This window comes from Odocoileus virginianus, chromosome 1 (genome assembly GCF_023699985.2).
Source record: "Odocoileus virginianus isolate 20LAN1187 ecotype Illinois chromosome 1, Ovbor_1.2, whole genome shotgun sequence".
In the NCBI taxonomy this organism is placed as follows: Eukaryota; Metazoa; Chordata; class Mammalia; order Artiodactyla; family Cervidae; genus Odocoileus; species Odocoileus virginianus.
Genome location: NC_069674.1, coordinates 1,850,682 through 1,868,545, shown reverse-complemented (window position 1 = coordinate 1,868,545; position 17,864 = coordinate 1,850,682).

Below are 17,864 nucleotides of genomic sequence, written 5' to 3'. Positions count from 1 at the left end.
GATGCTGGGAAAGACTGAGGACAGGAGGAGAAAGGGGCGACAGAGGATGAGATGGTTGGATGGCATCACTGACTCAATGGGCAAGAGTTTGAGCAAAGTCTGGGAGATGGTGGAGGACAGGGAGGCCTGGCGTGCTGCGGTCCATGGGGTCGCAAAGGGTCGAACACGACTGAGCCACTGAACCACCACCACCGCCCAGATGGCCCCGGGCTGGGGGGAGGGCTCCTCCTTCCTGTGAACTGAGGCTGCAGCCACGGGCCTGTCCCGGGCTACTCTCCCGCGGCAGGCGACTCAGGCTGGGTCTGGGCTGTCAGAGTCTCCTCTTGAGTGGGACTCAGCTCTCACCAGACCCAAGAAGACCATTCCAAAAATCCTCGCACGAATCCACAGTGCCTGGAACCTGAGCATCTGGGAACACACCTTCAGAGGCACCAAGCTCAAACACTGATAAATAAAGAAGGTGAAAGGGTGACGGCTACAGTCACCTGCAAGCCCCCAGCATCTGCAATGGGGAGGCAGGTCAGCAGCCTGGCTGCAGTGTCTGCAGGGAAGGATGTGCAGGGAAGGATGGCCCAGGCCAGGCTCAGCAGAGTGCCCCCCCTACTGGAGGCACATGGACGCGGAGACCCCCACGCACTGGCCCACCCTCACGGTGAGCACCCTTTCCAAAATCCGTCACACACTCTAGCTTCCCGAGCTCTGAGTCCCTGGGGGGGTCCCATTGCTCCATCTTACAGGCAAGGAGACTGAGGCTCAGGACAGTGAAGAGCGCTTCCATTGCAAGGGCCAGTGCTGGCTGATGAGAAGGCTGGGCATCCACGTCCCCGGCCTCTCCTGGAGGTCTGTTCTCACAGCAGGGCCTCCTTCCGGCCCGCACGGCGTCCACACCACGCCCAGCACCAGGCTGTCCACCACCAACAGCGTGTGAAGCTAAGTTTGGGCCCCTGTGTGCGGGCTCAGGGGCCGAAAACAAACCCGCCTTCTAATGGGTGCAGTGACCAAACAAACATGAGGGAGAAAGCCTCGTGCGCTGATGTCCTGACTTTGGGTCACATTAAAGTGCTGTGTCACTGACTGGGCTGCTGTAAGGCCCCACTTGACCTAAGGATGCAGCTGAGGATTTTAAAGATCTGTTTAGACCCGTCACGGAGGAGGGGGCCACCGCCTCTGATCTACACCCAGGACATGAAAGGACCCAGGTAACTACAGCTTGTAAAACTGTGCTATCCTTTCATGAATGTGAAAGGGCAGCTGAAGTGAGATGATGGAGACCAGGGCAGAACTTTCTGGATGTGACTGTGAGTGCTGGGGGGTTTCTGTGGGGGGGGGGGGGTGACATTTAAATACATACGAAGCACTGCAAATGTGATGAGACTATTGGGAATAGTGGAGGAGGGAATAGCAAACCTCGAGTATTCTTGCTGGGAGAATCCATGAAAGGGCAAATCCATCTTGCTGGGCGGAAGATGAGCCGCCCAGGTCAGTAGGTGTCTAAGATTAAGTTACTGGGGAGGAGCAGAGAACCAGCTCCAGAAAGAAGGAAGAGGCTGGGCCAAAGCTAAAATGATGCACAGTTGTGGACGAGTCTGGCGGTGAAAGTAAAGACCAATGCTGTAAAGAGCAATATCGCAGAGGAACCTAGGTCCAAGAATCAAGGTAAATCGGACGTTGTCAAGCAGGAAATGGCAAGAGTGAACAATGATACTTTAGGAATCAGTGAATTAAGATGGATGGGAATGGGCAAATTGAATTCACATGACCATTATATCTACTACTGTGGGCAAGAATCCCTTACAAGAAATGGAGTAGCGCTCAGAGTCAGCAAGAGTCCGAAATGCAGTTCTTGGGTGCAGTCTCAGAAATGACGGGATGATCTCTGTCCGTTCCCAAGGCAAACCATTCAATACCACAGCAATCCAAGTCTGTGCCCCAAGCTGAAGTTGAGCGGTTCTATGACGACCTACAAGAACTTCTGGAACTCACACCAAAAAAAAAAAAAAAAAAATGTCCTTTTCATCGTAGGGGACTAGAATAAAAAAGTAGAAGATCATTTGGCCTTGGAGTACAGAATGAAGCAGGGCAAAGGCTAACAGAGTTTTGCCAAGAGAACACACTGGTCATAGTAAACACCCTCTTCCAACAGCACAAGAGACGACTCTACACATGGACATCACCAGGTGGTCAATACCTAAATCAGACTGATTATATTCTATGCCGATGAAGATGGAAAAGCTCTATACAATCAGCAAAAACAAGAACAGGAGCTGACTATGGCTCAAATCATGAACTCCTTACTGCAAAATTCAGGCTTAAATTGAAGAAAGTAGGGAAAACCACTAGACCATTCAGGTATGACCTAAATCACATCCCTTATGGATTATGCAGCTCAGTTCAGTTCCGTCGCTCAGTCGTGTCTGACTCTGTGACCCCATGGACTGCAGCACACCAGGCCTCCCTGTCCATCACCAACTCCTGGAGCCTACTCAAACTCATGTCCATTGAGTCGGGGATGCCATCCAACCATCTCACCCTCTGTCGTCCCCTTCTCCTCCTGCCTTCAATCTTTCCTAGCATCAGGGTCTTTTCCAATGAGTCAGTTCTTTGCATCAGGTGGCCAGTAGTTTCAGCTTTAGCATCAGTCCTTCCAATGGACACCCAGGATGGATCACCTTTAGGATGGACTGGTTGGATCTCCTTGCAGTCCAAGGGACTCTCAAGAGTCTTCTCCAACACCACAGTTCAAAAGCATCAATTCTTCAGGACTCAGCTTTCTTTATAGTCCAACTCTCACATCCATACATGACTACTGGAAAAACCATAGCTTTGACTAGACAGACCTTTGTTGGTAAAGTAATGTCTCTGCTTTTTAACAGTGGAGGTGACAAATAGATTCAAGGGATTAGACCTAATAGACAGACTGCCTGAAGAACTATGGACAGACGTTCTTAACACTGTATAGAAGATGTTGATCAAGACCATCCCCAAGAAAAAGAAATGTAAAAAGGCAGGGTGGTTGTCTGAGGATGCCTTACAAACAGCTGAGGGAAAAAAAGAAGTGAAAGGCAAGGGAGAAAGGGAAAGATACACCCATGTGAATGCAGAGTTCAGAATTCTAGGCTTATAACCGTGAATGTCTTCCCCAATCTTCGTCTATCATAAGGAAAAAGTACAGATCAAAAGACATCTGTTCTCAGAACACACACAATTTTATAGTAAATATTTCAGACCAAAGGCATGATTGACTCAATGGACATGAGTTTGAGCAAACTCTGAGAGACAGTGGAGGACAGGGAGGCCTGACGTGCTGCAGTCCATGGGGTCACAGAGTCGGACACGACTGAGCAACTGCAAAGAAACAACAAACAGCAACAGTGACCCAGAGGCTAAACTGGAAACGCCACGAGACAGTGGGGACGGGCTGTCCACCCTGTGTGTGTGTGATGTGCAGCTGGGAGGACAGAGGCAGCTCCCCACACTGGAGAGGTGGGCTTTACCTGCGGTCCCCACAGACGAGCTTGACCCTGGGGCTCGTGACTGCCCCACAGCACTAGTGATGGATGGCAGGGAGGGTCGAGTCGCCCCGCTGACCGCAGCCGAGGCTGGTGCTGGGGACGCGCTCATCCTCCAGGCTCTGGGAGGAGAAGCCGCCCGGAGAAGCCGCCCAGAGGGCCAGGCTGCAGGCTCCAGTCCCAGGGGCACCTGGTGAAAGCAGGGGGCCTCCCCCGAGCCTCCAGCCCTCCTGGAGTCAGCACAGTCACAGCACCCTGCCCTTGGCCGCATGGGCCCGTCAGGGCGACACCGTAACATACAGCAGGCGAGACGCTGGCACAGGGGTGCGTGCCCGTCAAGAATGTTCCCTTCAACATACCGACAAGCAACGCAGAGGTGTGCAGTCTGGGCTCCTACACGCTCGCGCTTTAGACCCCAGTTCATGACAAGGGGCCTTAACCAGCTCCTGGGTGAGCTGTGGACCCACACGTGGGATGTATAACCGGTGACGTTATGCTCTTGGCTCTGTTTTCAAAGGATGTGCGTTTCAATGAAACAAAACCCCACCACTAAAGGCAGTGAGGGCTGAGCCCACGGGCATGGACAGTTAGTCAGGAGGCCGAGGAGTGACGTGACGAGGAGACAGAGGGGCCACAGAACCGCCCCAGAGCCCAGGGGCAGGGGAGGACAAGGCTGAGGGAGACTGGACGGAGCGTGAAGGGCCGTAAGCGCTGTAAGAACAAGGCCGCGAGGATTCAGGACTCTGAGGAAGAGATGTGCATGTGCACATAGTTGCTCAGTCGTGTCCAACTCTGGGCGGCCCCATGAACTGCAGCCTGCCAAGCTCCTCTGTCCATGAGATTCTCCAGGCCAGAATACCAGAGTGGATTGCCATCCCCTCCTCCAGGGGATCTTCCCGAGCCAGGGATCAAAGCCAGGTCTCCCACATCGCAGGCAGACTCTTTACTGGCTGAGCCACAAGGGAAGCCCAAGAATACCGGAGTGGGCAGCCCATCCCTTCCGGGGATCTTCCCGACCCAGGGCTTCCCGGTGGCTCAGCTGGGAAAGAATCCGCCTGCAGTGCAGGAGACCCTGATTCGATTCCTGGGTCCAGAAGATCCCCTGGAGAAGGGATAGGCTACCCACTCCGGTATTCTTGCCTGGAGAATCCCCATGGACAGAGGAGCCTGGCTGGCCACAGTCCATGGGGTCGAAGAGTCGGACACGCCTGAGCGACTGAGCGCGCACAGGAAGAGACGGGCCTTTTCCAGGAGCTCCTGAAGCTGTGAGACTGCGTCCTGTACTTTACAGGGCAGGTCGCCCCGCAGGGCTGGTCCGGCTTCCATGCGAGCAGCAAGTGACAATGCAGAGAAGGACGTGGTCTCCCCCGCGGGAAGGAGGTGTGTTTGCTGGAAAGTGTAAGAACCACCGTGTCCTCCTGACCATAGGAGCCAGAGGAGGCGCAAACATGCTAGATCTGTGCGGGATAAAATAAAGCGCTTAGTGCACTGGGGACAGTGACACTCGCCAGGCCTTTAAGGACCAGTGGAGATTCTGACGGGAGGAGGAAAGGAATTCTGAGAGAGCGGATGACGCAGATGAAGACTTGCGGCGAGGGGAGAAGAAACAGGTCTGGGAGGTGGGCGGTCTGGAAGCCAAGCTGACAGGGGGTGGGGGGAGGGAGGAAGGAGGGGAGATGAGGGGGCTGCAGGCACGGACGGCAGAGGAAGAAGCGGGGTGGGGGGGTGGAGAGAGTGACCGGGAATGCAGAGCCAGACCGAGGAAACCCAGCATCCAATAAGCATGAGTGGAGCTCTCAGACAAGACGCTGGTCCTCCTAAGGCCCCAGTCTACTCAGCAGAAGCAAGAGGAGCCCCGGGACATGAGGCCTGGAGCGGTGCCAGGTGGCCCCGCCCTCCCAGGCCCTGGGCCCGCAGAGCCACTAACCTCCCAAGAGGATCTGGGGTGCTGACCTGGAAATACAGAGGACAAGCCACAGACAACGTCAGTGCCACTGGAACAGTTTGATCCGAGGGCCCGTGTCTTTTAAGAAAGAGATGGTTGCTAAAAGCGTGAGGGCCAGAATTACAATACTAAGAAACAGAAGGATCAGACAATTATTCCACAGTGACCTGGCTGGCTCACCGTCCCGGATCCCAGGGGCTCACAGCTCAGACTGCTGAACTCCCTCCAGGTCCCCAGCCTGGCTGCGGCAAGATTCATGTCCTGCTCCTGGGGGCCCCAGAGACGCCCATCCTGGCCCTTACTCGTGATGATGCCCTTTGCCTGCATTGTTCAACCATCCACCAAAGTCCACCGATGCTGAGATGTCTGCCGGGCCCCAGCATGGTAATTAATGCCTTTCAGGAACTGAATGAGTCCCCTCTGCCCAAATCCCGGCCACGGCTGCCACGGCTCTGTCCCCGGGCTGAGTGCCTGCCCCACCAGGGGAAGTGTTTGTTTTGTGGGTCAATGACTCACGACATCCTCCCTGAAGCCGGACCCTATGGCCTCCAACACAAAGCTCGTTTAAATATCCATTTACAGAACCAATCACTGAACTGGCATAAAAGACACTTTTCTGGGTGCTCGTGATATGGTTAGAAAACTACGTTTCACCAACACACAGAGACTCTGTAGGAATTCAGCAGAAGAGGAGGAACATTTCAGAAAGACTTCATGCGGGGAAATTTGAGGGACCTCCCTGGTGGTCCAGGGGTTAAGAATCCACCTTCCGACGCAGGGGACAAGGGTTCGACCCCTGGTGGGGGTAACTGAGATCCCACGTGTCCACGCAGCATGGCTGGAGAAGCCCGACCGTCTCAAGGACGAGCCTGCGTGTCTCGAGGACGCAGCACCGCCAAAACAAAACAAATCAAATCAAGAGGAAGTCTGAGCTGGAACCTCAAGAGGTGATCAGTTTTGGAGAGTTGGGTAAAAAGTAAGGATTTTTAGCAAGAAAACATCCTGTTGAAAGCTGTGGAGTCAGAAGGCTCGAGATGTATTGAGAGAAGCCAGGTGGTCATCCGACACAGACCAGGGAGCTGAGGGGAGGCAGGCGTGCCTGCGGGCCCGGTACCTCAGTGGACAGGACAAGGCCCCTACCCTGGGGCACATCACATCCTCGTGACCAGGCGCCTGGAGGGAAAGGTCCACAGAGGAGGTGACGGGACAGGAGTTGAGGGGAGTGAGAGGAGGGCACAGCAAAGAGGAACCCCCACCCTCGGGGGCCCCAGGCCTGCTTGCCCACGAGAGCTGGGGTCACAGCCAGAACCCCCCAGGGCCTGGCGCTGGAACTAGACATTTGCCGTCTTCATCTGTACCATGAACACATCTCACGCAAGAACTCTGTGACCGTGGCTACGTCTCGGTGTCCAGGCAAAATCTCTGGGATTCACAGAAGAATCTAGACAGCTGTTCATCGTGGTTTCGTGCACAAGTGGCAACCACGTGTATTTTTCTCCTGTGGTGAACGGAACCTCAGGACGCATATGCCTCTCACTGAGGGAGCGCAGGTGAGCCCTGCATGCCCACGGTCTGAAAAGGACTGCAGGTCCACCAAAACCACTTTCCATCTCCTGGAATCTGTGATTAGAGCAGGGTGAAGTCCCAACCCTGAGAGAACACTGCGACTTAGGAAGCGTTTTGGTTAGGAAAAGCGAAAAGGCTCCAGGGGGCGGGGCTCCAGGGGCGGGGCTCCAGGGGCGGGGCTCCAGGGGGCGGGGCTCCAGGGGGTGGGGCTCCAGGGCAGTGTTGGGGGGCGTTCCTCACCTGGGGGTGGGTGTAAGACGGACCAGGGGACCAGGATCCCAGGTCAGCCCCAGGAAGGCCGCCATCCCCGGCCCCATCTTTTCCTGTTTCTGCCATGGCAGGACAGCTCCAACCTCAAGACCCTCCAAGGCAGCGAAGACGCACAGGGTGTTAGGAAGTGACCTCAACACATCGGAGACCCCAGGTCTTGGTGGAGGTGATGAGGAGAGATGAGGCTCAAGCAGGAGGTGGCGGCTGGGCCCTGGCAGGTGAGGGGCTGGAATGTGTGAGGCCCTCCGACAGGTATCGAGCAGCAGTTGTAAAGAGATAATTCAGGCAGCGAGGAATTGCAGTTCAAAGCCAGTGACACAGAGAGAAACCTGAGATCCCAAGTTCAAAGTCGCAGCAGCGAGAACAAATTGCCGTGCGTCTCGGCCGTGAGTATGGCTGGGTGCGCACTCCGCAGGCTCCCGGGGTTCGGGTGGGGCCAGGCTGGAGGTGCGGCTCGGCTTTGAAGTCCCCAGAAGGCTGGGGGCCTGCATCCCGGCGGGGCGGGGCCCAGGAGGACAGAGCATCAAAGACGCCTCTCTCCACGTTTGCTCAGGGCCGGGCTCTCTCCAGTTACAGCTGCCGTAACCCATTGTGTAACCCACTGTTTGCTTAGGTTTAACGCAGAGTTAGAATTCTGGTTTTGTTTCTCACTTGGGAAAGAAAATCACTTTGTAGAGGGAGGTTACTAAATAAAACTTGGAGAACCGTATTCAGACTCATAGGATGACTTTTGGCTTGAATTTGATCCCTGGTGGGTGACTGAGAGTGTATAGAATTTCCAGGAGACTAGAAGACATTTGAAAGAAATTCCTCCTGAGTAGTAACCCACCGTGGTAACCACAGAAGACATTTATGCCTGCCCAGCTCCAGGCGGAGAGTTCTGGGGGCCCCACACCACGGCATTCCTTCACTGGTTCAGGAAACACAACGGTGCCCACTATCAACTCAGCTCTGCGCTGGGTCCTATGGATCCAAGGAAACACGTCGCCACCTTCAAGGACTTAAAAGGTAATAAAACAAGTGTTTTGAGTGTTTCCAGCAGTTAGTTCATTTCAGTTGCTCAGTCGTGTCCGACTCTTTGCAACCCCATGGACTGCAGCACTCCAGGCCTCTCTGTCCTTCACCAGCTCCCAAAGTTTACTCAAACTCGTGCCCATTGAGTCGGAGATGCCATCCAACCATCTCATCCTCTGTTGTCCCCTTCTCCTCCTGCCTTCAAGCTTTCCCAGCATCGCGGTCTTTTCAAATGAGTCAGTTCTTCGCATCAGGTGGCCAGTTTTGGAGTTCTAGCAGAACGAAGCCCAAGATAATGAAGTGAAAGTCGCTCAGTCGTGTCCGACTCTTTGCGGCCCCATAGACTATATAGTCCATGGGATTCTCCAGGCCAGAATACTGTAGTGGGTAGCCTTCCCCTTCTCCAGGGGATCTTCCCAACCCAGGGATCTAACCCAGGTCTCCCACATTGCAGGTGCATTCTTTACCAGCTGAGCCACAAGGGAAGCCCAAGAATACTGGAGTGTGTGACCTACCCCTTCTCCAGTGGATCTTCCCCACCCAGGAATCAAACCAGGGTCTCCTGCATTGCAGGTGGATTCTTTATCAGCTGAGCTATCAGGGAAGCCCTAAGACCAATACGGAAAAGTCAAACCCCCAAACTAGACCTTTGAGAATAAATAGAGTAGAACAGGGGTGGGCCCCAGAAGGGGACACCATGACACCCACCGGGGATTTGAGAGCACTTCCCACAAAGAGATGGTTGGACGGTGCTGTCTGCAGCGGGAGAGGTGACTTCCACATTGAAACATCTGGTAGTGTTGTGGACATAGAGGACTTACAGTGTGCACATGTTTAAGACACCTGGAATGATGCCTTCATACGTATATTCTGTCTACTGAGAATTTAGGCCTCCCTGTGGCAGAAAGTGAAGAACTGAAGAGCCTCTTGATGAAAGTGAAAGAGGAAAGTGAAAAAGTTGGCTTAAAGCTCAACATTCAGAAAACTAAGATCATGGCATCCAGTCCCATCACTTCATGGGAAATAGATGGGGAGACAGTGGAAACGATATCAGACTTTTTTTGTTGGGCTCCAAAATCACTGCAGATGGTGATTGCAGCCATGAAATTAAAAGACACTAACTCTTTGGAAGGAAAGTTATGACCAACCTAGACAGCATATTAAAAAACAGAGACATTGCTTTGTCAACAAAGGTCCATCTAGTCAAGGCTATGGTTTTTCCAGTAGTCATGTATGGATATGAGAGTTGGATTATAAAGAAAGCTGAGTGCAGAATTGATGCTTTTGAACTGTGGTGTTGGAGAAGACTCTTGAGAGTCCCTTGGACTGCAAGGAAATCCAACCAGTCCATCCTAAAGGAAATCAGTCCTGGGTGTTCTTTGGAATGACTGATGTTGAAGCTGAAGCTCCAATATTTTGGCCACCTGATGCGAAGAACTGACTCATTTGAAAAGACCCTGATGTTGGGAAAGACTGAAGGCAGGAGGAAAAGGGGACAATAGAGGATGAGATGGTTAGATGGCATCACTGACTCAATGGACATGAGTTTGGGTAAACTCCAGGAGTTGGTGATGGACAGGGAGGCCTGGCGTGCTGTGGTTCATGGGGTCACAAAGAGTCAGACATGACTAAGTGACTGAACTGAACTGAACTGAGGTCTAGTCCATGGCTAGACTTCCTCTGGAGCACATGACCAAGTTGGAGCCTCCTGGCGTGAGTTCTGTCTCCAGATTAAGATGCTCGAGCTGATGTCAGACTGGTTGTCACCGAATGTCACCTGCAGAGACAGGACCACGGTCACCCAACGTAATAGGTCCGCTTGCTCCTTGTATCACTGGTCTTATGATGACCCATACGTTTACATGAAAGAAAGTCTGAGGCCCCAGGAGTGCAACGTGTGGAAAGGATACTCTTTCCCCTCCAGTGTTCACTGAGCACATCCTAATCTGTCTCCCACAGAGTTGCAAGATGACAAGGAGACAAGACAAATCCGAGAGACCACTCCCGTCCCCATACGCCCTGACCTTGCAGCTGAGATGCAAAAGGTTCCTTCACAGAAGTGCCCAAATGGCTTGAAACTGGCAAAAATTAAAATGCAGTGAGGTTTCAAAAAACGGGGAAATTAATACAGGCTGCAGTGGCCAGATAAGACCTTACAGAAGGGCAGGTACTGGAAAGGCCCTGAAAACTGCAGAGCTCCACAGAGGGAGGGGGAGAGAGTGGCCAGAACTGGGTTTCATCACGGTGTCTCCTAAACCAGAAGAGACTGGAGTGTGGATGGGAGAGGGAGGGCGGGGGAGGGAGACGGCTCGGCAACTGGAGGACACCTGCCTCTGGACCGGTACCTGTGTCCCTCACTGGACCCTACTGTTCCCAGGACACGGACACCTTACACTCTGGAGCCAGAGATAAACTTCAGATCAGAAAGAGCAACAGCATAACATGCATTGCCTCCTTGGCCCAAGAGCTTAAACAATTAAGTATCAGTGGCTACTGCAGAAAGCTGAAATCATACACAGAAATCACCATGCAGGTGGGTGGGAAACCAAGATGACCAGAGGGAAAGCAGAGGTACCCCCAAGGGAGATCCTGGCCCCAGGGAGGGATGGACCATCCTCAGGGACAGGGACTGGAGGAGGGGGAAGCGGGAGAAGGAACAGGCTCGAGGGGATGAGGGTGGTGAAAGACTGAGCCTCTTCTGAACCATCACCAGGCGACAGGTCCAGCACTCCCACGTCGCGCTGGGCACCTGCTCTTGGGACATCAGTGTTACACGTGACAGCTCGGGAATGGATCAGAAACACACCAATTACACCAAGCTTTTCCTAGTCTTGTAGGCACATGAAGATGACTTACAATACACCCGAATTCTATCTCCAACTCAGCAAAGGGAAATGCCCTTCCTGTCGGCCACTCTGCCAAAATCACCAGGCTCCTCCAGGACATTCCTTCTCCTACACCCAACATCCCTCAGCAACACACGAGATGGTACCTGCAAAGCACACCTGGATACAAGAGCTGGTGCAGCCCCACCTGGGGCCACCACGGTCAGGGCTCCCCTGGGTACGGGCGTGCTTCCACCCTGGCCCTCCGACCCGGCCTCATAGAGAAGCCCGATCACCAAAACACAGAACATAACAAGTGGTGAGCACGCGGAGAAGTCAGAGCCCTGGGGTCTTCTGGTGGAAACAGCCCATCAGAGACTACATACAGAATTACTGTGTGACCCAGCCACTCCCTTCTGAATGAATTACTGCTGTGACGTCACTCACCACCTATGAAACCCACCTACCACTGAGACCGCACCCACCCCTGAGACCCACTCACCACTGTAACCCCGCTGAGACCGACCCACCACCGTGACCACACCCACCACTGAGACCACACCCACCACTGTGACCACACCCACCACTGTGACCACACCCACCACTGAGACCCACTCACCACTGTAACCCTGCTGAGACCCACCCACCACTGTGACCAAACCCACCACTGAGACCACACCCACCACTGTGACCACACCCACCACTGTGACCACACCCACCACTGAGACCCACCCACCACTGTGACCACACCCACCACTAAGACCCCACCCACCACTGAGACCCACTCACCACTGAGACCACACCCACCACTGAGACCACCCCACCACTGAGACCCACTCACCACTGTAACCCTGCTGAGACCAACCCACCACCGTGACCACACCCACCACTGAGACCACACCCACCACTGTGACCACACCCACCGCTGAGACCACACCCACCACTGAGACCCACTCACCACTGTAACCCTGCTGAGACCCACCCACCACTGTGACCACACCCACCACTGTGACCAAACCCACCACTGAGACCACACCTACCACTGAGACCCACTCACCAGAGACCACACCCACCACTGAGACCACCCCACCAGAGCCCCACCCACCACTGAGACCCACCCACCATTGTGAACACACCCACCACTGAGACCACACCCACCAGAGCCCCACCCACCACTGAGACCCACTCACCATTGTAACCCCACTGTGACCACAGCCACCACTGAGACCACACCCACCACTGTGACCACACCCACCGCTGAGACCACACCCACCACTGTGACCACACCCACCGCTGAGACCACACCCACCACTGAGACCCACTCACCACTGTAACCCTGCTGAGACCCACCCACCACTGTGACCACACCCACCACTGAGACCACACCCACCACTGAGACCACACCCACCACTGTGACCCCACCCACCACGGAGACCCTACACATTGCCATGGCTCCACCCACCACTGAGGCCCACCCACCCCCGTGACTCCATCCACCACAGACCAAACCACTGCTGTGACCCCACCCACCCGACTAGCACACACACCACCTTTATTTTCCCCACTTAACCACTTTGACATATTTTACTTATTTGCTTATTTATTATCTGTCTCCTCAAATAAGAATTTAGGTCGGGTTAAGGCACAGATTTGGAGAAGGCAATGGCACCCCACTGCAGTCCTCTTGCCTGGAAAATCCCATGGACGGAGGAACCTGGTAGGCTGCAGTCCATGGGGTCGCTAAGAGTCAGACACGACTGAGCGACTTCACTTTCCCTTTTCACTTTCATGCATCAGAGAAGGAAATGGCAACCCACTCCAGTGTTCTTGCCTGGAGAATCCCAGGGATGGGGTCACACAGAGTCGGACACGACTGAAGTGACTTAGCAAAAGCAGCAGCAGCAGCAAGGCACAGATTTGGTCTCTTTCGTCCCAAACACCCCAGACAGTGCCTGGAACACACCTACCTCTTATAGCTGTTGGGTCAATAAATGGATGAGTGGGTCAAGCTTGACTGTATAAAAAAGAGAAGAAATCTTTTCCTTAATATTAGCATTTTGTAAAACTCTGAGTCTGGTTATACTGATTTTTTCTTCCATGTGAAGGTGATGCTGTTTTTAAAAATCTATATGGTCTATATGTGTATAAAGCACGGAAAAAATTAACTAGAGAGAAACCGGCTCTATAAGGGCCAATCTCTATTCCCCATCTTTACTGTAAGTCTCTGTATCACAATGACTTTATCACTAATGTATGGAGCATGGCACGTGTGCATGTGCACGTACATATGAGTCTCTAACAAACTTTGCATTAAGAAGCTGTTGGAAGAACGCTCCGCATTGTCCCTGCGGGTTATTTTTGTGATAAAATGTCCGGCTCTGGTTGCCGCACTAGATTTCACAGGGTTCAAAAAACTGAACTCAAGGACCCCATATTTGAAGTCTGCACACATTCTAAACCCTCTCGAAAAGTCGATAATATCGGAACAATAGCTGATGTTTGGAAGAGAAGAGCATTCTTTCCTCTGCAGCACTTTCTGCTAAAACCTCAGCTGTCAACACTGGCTGAGACCCCGCCTATCAGATGCCCTGGCCGCCTGACTCCCCTCGCCCACCAGCCACTTAAAATGCTTTGTTTCCTTTTAATCAGAATAAGCTACGATTATCTCCCTTCAGAGCCAGGCCGCTGTTCTATCACGTTGACAGGCTGGGGAGGGCTGCTGCGTTTTCACACACAACGCGGGACAGACACAGGTAGACGCCCCGGAGACAGACAGAGCCTCACACAGACAATGGGGGAATATTTCGTAGCTTCAGGGAGCGGAGCGTGCTCCAAGAGAACACAAAGGAGCGGGGCCTTTTTGCCCAGGAGCCCGCGTCTCTGGCTGTTTGTCTTCGAGGAGGTAAGGGAGGCAGGCAAGCCAGAATTTGGCTTCCCCAGCTTCGCTCTAAGTTGCTGGGGATTTAAACAGCAGCTCACTCGCTCCGAGGAGCACAGGTAGCTATCAGTCTGGAGACAGATGGCAGCAGGCAGCTTCCTTACATGCGGCTCTCCATCACTGGAGACCCACAGGGTGAAGAAGTGGTTTCCGTGCGGTCCACAAAAAGCAAAAGGACAATGCTGCCTTCCAGTCCGCTACGAAAAAACACTGCTCTCAAGTTATTTTCTGAAGAAGCAACGCTCTATTACCTGCACAATCTGATTATCTCAGAACAGAAGAATGGTGGCTCTTGGCCTTGTACTGGTGTCTGCAGGAGACAGTGAAGGAGGAGACAGGGCCGTGGTTCCCCCCACCCCAAGTCCAGCCCCAAGGACCAAAACAGACGCCTCCCAGACCAGCTCCCAGAATGGCCCACCGGGTCTTAGGGTGGCCCACAGCTGTGATGACGGAGGTTGGCACCACTTCCTCCAAGAAGGCTTTCTCTCTGTTAAATGGAGTGGTTCCTCATCCATAAATTGCCCAAAATCTGTTTATTTGGGGGGAGATATAGGAGCCAGAATAGGACTTCCCAGGTGGTGCAGTAGTAGAGAATCCACCTGCCAATGCAGGAGACGCAGGAGGGGTGGGTTCAGTCCCTGGCTCGGGAAGACCCCCTGGAGAAGGGAATGGCAGCCCACTCCAGTATTCTTGCCTGGAGAACCCCATGGGCAGAGGATCCCGGCAGGTTACACTCCATGGGGGTCACAAAGGGTCACGCATGACCGAGTGACTGCGTACAGCATACTAGTGAAGAACACCGGGATTTCTAGAACAAAGCGTCACCTGCCTGCTATGCAGCCTTCCTCAGCATGTACGTGCATAAGTTGCCCTGACTTTCCTGACCAGCCAGCCAGCCCCACAGCCTTGCCCACCCCCTCCCTACAGGTCTCTGGTGATATCCCAGAAGCAGAAGCAAGAGCAAGGACTAAATGAAATCCTCTGCTAATTCACTAGCACAACCAGCATCGATACTTATTCGACACAAACTAGGAAAATCAAGTTCTCACCTAATTAGGAAAACCACTAACTGTGGAATACACTATCGCGATAAAGTTCTAGCTGAAGCGACTAAGATTAATGGAGTGATAGCTTTTTGTGGTTCTTTATTGTCGCAACTAATACCTTCAAGCATAATATTATATTCCCCAAGGCTTTGTCTTGGCAGCTAACCTGTTAGTACAAAGCCTTGATGATAATTTCCCATTGAAATGGGTGTTTTTCAAGATTTCTGTCACATCATTGATAACTTCTTTCAAAGACCACACATCTCTACTTCAAATAAGCCACTCAGTCATGTAGCCAGCATCCTATTGCCCTTATTTCTAAACAATCTTTGCCAGTTCAGCAGAGGTAGGAGTAACTGCTTATACTCCTGTCTTTGCTGACAAAATACTTTATTTGCTTTTGCTGTTGTTCAGTCCCTCAGTCATATCCAAGTCTTTGCAACCCCATGGACTGCAGCACGCCAGGCTTCGCTATGGATCGCAGCCTTGTCATGGCGAAGGGGCTTGTGTAGCTCAATGAAGCTATGAGCCATGCCATGCAGGGCCACCCAAGACATACAGGTCATAGTGGAGAGTTCTGACAAAACATGGTCAGAGGAGGGAATGGCAACCCACTCCAGTATTCTTGCCTGGAGAATCCCATGGACAGAGGAGCCTGGTGGGCTACAGTCCATGGGGTTGCAAAGAGTCAAACACGACTGAGCAACTAACAAACTTCATACATGTTGCTAATTATCTTTCCATGACTGCACAAGTAGGGCATATAAGAAGATGTATCTGTGTCTTTAAAATTATTTCATAAAAATGCATGTAGATAAGTGTATGCATAGAGGCACATGCTTTTTTGTACATTATCTAACAGAGTGATTATCTCTAACCTTTGATGCAGCCATCCTAAACAAGAGATTCTACACTGTTACATCAAGACACTGATTTCACATGCAAAGGTCAAATTGGTTATTTCACCTAAATTTATAAACACTAAAGATAATTGAACAGTTAACTGATCCGTTCTGCCAGGCTGTCCCCGGACTGCATAGCATAGGATGCGGCTCAGGGCACCTGGAAGGCATCTACTCTTCCTATGCTCCAACCTGGAGCCATCAGGATTCTCTCAGGGTGGCGAGAGGCAAGGGACCACCAGGCATCACTGGCGGCAGACAATGAGAATGGCAGATCTCAGCAAAGGCAAGTTCCAAGACCCTTGCAAGTCTGCTTTGGTGTTAAGCCACCATCAGTAGTCAGTGGGCACTTCTTACATATGTAGCCCTTGACCAGGTCATCAGATTTTTGAACTCAGATAAGTTGGCCCAGTCTTTACATCATGAAGCAAACTAGTCACGTCCGACTCATTGCAACGCTATGAACTGTAGCCCACCAAGTTCCTTTGTCCATGGGATTCTCCAGGCATGAATACTGAGCAGGTAGCCATTCCCTTCCCAAGGGGATCTTTCTGACCCAGGGATCAGACCCAGGTCTCCTGCATTGCAGATTTTTTACCATCTGAGCCATCAGGGAAGCCCCAATCAGTCGGCCTACAAACATCAATTAGAAAATGATAAAAAAAAATCTTGAACTCACAGTGTTCAGGAGGATCACTGGTGGCCCATCCAATAAGTGGAGCAAAAACCAGGAAAAAGAGACAGAAGTCAAAAACTAATAATGATAAAAACAAGCAGAATCTGAAATAAACAAGCTGAGGCCCATGTGTGACTTCCTCCTGCTTAATCCAGGCTATCTATCTCAAAAGCCTATTGGGAGCCTTTGATTTTCTTAGCCTGCTTTCCATATTCTAGTTCCTGAGTTTTTATAAATGTTACATAAAGTATTTAGTCTCACATGAAAAAAGTGCCACTAAGATACGCTTTTAGTTTTCTCAAATGTTGGTTTGGCTTCTATTTGGCTTGACATTTTGGGAAAGAATCTGAATGAGATCATTTTAAAAACAACATTGGTTGAAATCTAAGTTTGACTCAATTAGATGTTTGTTCCTGAATGTGAGTGATCTTTGTGTTCATTTTCCTGGATCATCCTCACCTGGTCGGGGGCTATGGCAGGGGGCAAGGGAGTGACAGTTAGAGAGAAAAAGGTGACAACCCTGAAAACCAAACTGTACTTATTTCAAGGACAGTAAAGTCAGAGTTCTTCCCATTGTCTAGAAATTATTTCAGTGTTTTAAAAAAAAAATTACTGGAAGTACAGAAAGCTCATCTTTATAAAAATTATTATACCTTTAGTTTGCTTCCTGCAGAAAGGTCAGAGGGCCTACATCCAATTAATGGTGAGAATCTACTTCAGTCCAGGACATAATTCAGTGGTGACTACACTTACTATTCTGACCATCTCTGAGACAAAAGCCTCAGCCGTGTATGTCATCCAGGCCCATTCATAAAGGAGACTCGTTACTCGAACTAAATGCCCATACGTGAAACAAACAAACAGAAATTCTACAGTTTCTCCTACAGTGAAATTTTGTTGTGACAAGTAAGCTGCAGTTGTCTGGTCGATAAGCCAACAGACCAAACACAGTAGCCCTAAGTTCCTACTATCAATGAGTCATTAAAATCACACACTTCATACCTGGAGGACGACAAGAAGGACATCATGCAAATACCTCCCTTTCTCTGTGTTCCGAGGGCAGCTTTGTGTGTGTCTTTGTTGCTTGAAGCTTAGGAGTTGAAGTGGGCTTTCCTGCCTGGAATGGTTGGGATTCTTGCAGTAGCGAGAGGCGGGGCAGAGCCGGGAGTCACC